Raw genomic sequence first — 3,779 nt, forward strand, 5'->3', positions numbered from 1 at the left:
ATTTTCTTCTGCTTGCTGCACTGTCAACTTGTTCATCCACAGGTTTCATCTTTCCAAATAAAATATCGTTTAATGTCCCAGCAGTTTCGATCGATTTTTTGTGATAAAGACATTTCTCGTGTTCAGAAAATCGCTCTACAGCATTTTTCCAGTTGTCAAATTTTACATTGCACAGTTGGCCTAAAGGTTGCTTTCCAGAACCGGCACCACTTGGGGCGAAAAGTACACAAAATTTGCAAAAAGCACCACCCTTAACCTCTGAATATGCAAGCCATTTCCAGCGATAAAGCCATTTGTACTGAAATTTCAATTTTCTTTTTCCTTTTTCAGGAAAAACAAATGCTGGATTGGGTTCCCAAACATTTTTAAGTATATCCAGTTTTTTATCCTCGCATGTATTATCTTCTGAAAAAAGTCCAATGTCATATGGGTGGGAAGTAACACTTTGAGGGCCGCTTTCACGTTCATCAGATTCTGTTACGATAGAAACGTTTTCTTCAACGGAAGTATCACATTTCTGTGCAACAGAAAAACTTACATTGGTACTAGATGCTGTTACCTCACTAAGTTCAGGTCGTGATTTTTTCTCAAAGTAATTGAAAATTGTTAAATTCTTGCCTTTTGACATCCTAAAGATCCAAGAACAGCAAATATATATATATCACGTGATTTTGGTTTCAAAAGTACAACCCTATTATAGTAAATGTTTTCTCTGTATTCTGAGAAATACTATGAGAAAAAAAAGTAGGCATAAGGCACATAAAAATATATAGTTTTAAAAAATAATAACTCGCATAATTTCTACTAAAATTTTTATTTTTGCCATTTTGTCTGAGCTCAAGGGGGGTGTTTGAACCCCTAAACCCCTCCCTTGCGTACGCCACTGCAAGAGGACATGAAGTACACAAGAGGACATGAATCTTTGGTGTATCGAAAGCAAGAAAATTTGGGAGAGAAAATGACAATATTCTGAAAAATTTTCTGAGAGTATTCAGAATACTGAGAAAAATTCAGACAAGCAATATGCAGTTAAAATTCAAGGAGCAAAGAGTTTGAAAAGCAGACGATTTAGAATGGTAAGCTCCCCCCCCCCCCACAAATAAATANCAACAAATAAATAAATAAATGAACTAAAACATTAACTCCCACAATTGGTGATTTTGGGAAAAACAAAGTCACGAAATACTTTCAGCGAGAATCGAATGGTGTCTACCATCACCTCCTACATCAAAAAGCCTCCACACGGTCTTTTATAAGTAGTTCGCGCAGACTGTTTAAAAAGTTAACCAGTTGTGCGCATGAACCCAAAACATTTTATAAAAGCACTTGAGAGAAATTTATCACATATATTTGAGAATTGAATCTGTAGTGGTTGACAAGTGAATAATTCAAACCAATAATATTCATAAAAAAAACAAATTTTTAGTCATATATTTGCTACCACTTTCTTATTTTAACTAAATTTTGTATCAAATGACTCGTTCGGAAAGTGGATATCCTTCACAGTGTTCTGATCGGACTACCTATAAAAAAACCGTGTGGAGGCTTTCAGTTATAGGAGGCGTTGTGTCTACCCGGGAAACTAAAAATCAAACAGGAGGTGCAACGATTGTCCAATAAGAATTTAAGATTCTTTTCGAAAGGTAAAGTGAAATTCTTACCAGACAAAATCTATTCAATATATTTAAATTGAAAAAAAAAATCCCTTAATTAAAGAAAAATTACTTGAAACTTTTGCATGGAATAAATTCAAACTACAGTCGAACTCGTTTATAACGAGCTCGGATTTAACGAGAACTCGGATTTACCGAGGGAAACGAGAATATTTGGTTGGATCAATGTTAAGTCTATGGAACAGAGGAAATTAACCAGCATTTGCGTTACATTGTGAGGAAGACCATGAGAACACTAGTGTTAGTCTGACGGCAAGGGAATTCTAACCCATGATCCGCCTACCACTGAGAATATTTCACTTTAGCACAGTGGTCGGTGCAAGCCGGATGCGGAATTCGTGTCGAGCAGCCTTCGCGGCTCAACTGTCCTTTTTTTGTAATTAAGGGTTCAAATGACTACTTCAAGCTACAATGTCACGGATATATTTAACTTTTTATTTATACTCCTCCGCATTCGCCAATGTTTGAATAAACAGGCAAATGCTGTATATAACAAAGATATTAAAATTTACATGAATATGTTAAATCGTAAAGTTATGCAAATAATAATTAATAATTTTTATTTAATATAACGGTAACCAAAAATATTTTAAATGTTTTTTAAAATGCTTGTTTGTAAATCTAAAATAGCATATTTTGTATCTAATTTTCTTTTTCCATGCAAAATTAAATTCTTATTATTTAAGGTACAGGATTACCATATGTTGTTAGCAATTCCAAGTAAAACATTGAGCAGTAGTGAGGTGATAATTTTTTATATTAAATATATATTTGTATTTTCAAGGCCAAAGTCTCTATCAAATACAGCTTGAATACATTCTTCCTTGCCAAGATTTGTGATTTTGGCGAAGTATTTTTTCCAATGGCAGAAAATTCTTTTCCAATTTTTTTCCAAAAACAATCGGACAATTTTAAATTTTCTGGTTACAATTTAAGACCAAATAATTTTTAAATTTATCATTCATATTAATTAACCCCTGGGGGACGGGTGATTCATAGAAGCATTTGTACAAATTCAGAATCAGGATGTAAATAAACAAATAACGGCAGCTTAAATGTAGGCGTTGCTAATTTGACAGACTTACTTTGCTTTTACTTTAATTACATGCCCTCCAACTGCTACGGAATTTTCGTAGTTTCAGAAATCTTCTTTTCAGACGGTAGCAAAATTAATGTCTTAATATTAAAAAAAAATTAATTTTAACGTAACTTGTCCACTATTACTTACAAAAGTGCAATCCATATGGCTAGATTCTTAAGCTCTGATAAAAGTTTTATGAGAGATCCATTTGTTTTAAAAAATTTTACTTTGGTTCGCTACCACTTGAAAGAATTATTTACAAAATCCTCATAAGTTGGAGGGTATGTAATTATTAGTTTAATCATATATATAATCAATGTTGGTTCAACGTATAACTAAATAATTTTATTTTGAACTAAAGTAGTGGTGAATTAAATAAATCAAACAATCATACATAAATAAAGTGCTAAAGAACTCTACTTTGGTTACCAGTTTTGACTTTTTACCCTGATTGATAATATTTTATGCTGGCACGTATTAGTGACAAAAGGTGCGAAGGGGTTAAATAAGATTCTTGTTCAGGTGTGCAAAAGTCTTATTATTTTAATTTATTGAAATAAGGATATACTTCATTTTCTTGCTACCATCAACGAAAAATTTTGCAAAATTGCAGTAATTTTAAACGTTATGATCGTGTATTTATAGTGCTTCTAGGATTTAATCTGCTCCGCTTTATGCATAAGTTTTAATTAAATGATGGCGAGTTTTATATAGCAAAGCATAATAATTACGTAATTAACAAATTAATTTTATATCTGTAATTAAATAAAACATAAAATTAATAATTAAAACATAATATTAATTTAGCAATAATAATAATTACGAACACTCCTTAAAAGTGTCCTAACGATATATTTGCAATAATGTTACATTCGATACATTTTGAATTTTCGATTTGTAGTAAAACATAAAATGAAAAATACGGAATTAAAAAATAACTTTAATTTCGTAATCATTAGGAAATATATTTTTACTATGCAATCAAGTTGGCATCTCTGGTAGGGGGAAAAAAGTAATATTTTAAG

This window comes from Parasteatoda tepidariorum, chromosome 6, assembly GCF_043381705.1.
Source record: "Parasteatoda tepidariorum isolate YZ-2023 chromosome 6, CAS_Ptep_4.0, whole genome shotgun sequence".
Lineage (NCBI taxonomy): Eukaryota > Metazoa > Arthropoda > Arachnida > Araneae > Theridiidae > Parasteatoda > Parasteatoda tepidariorum.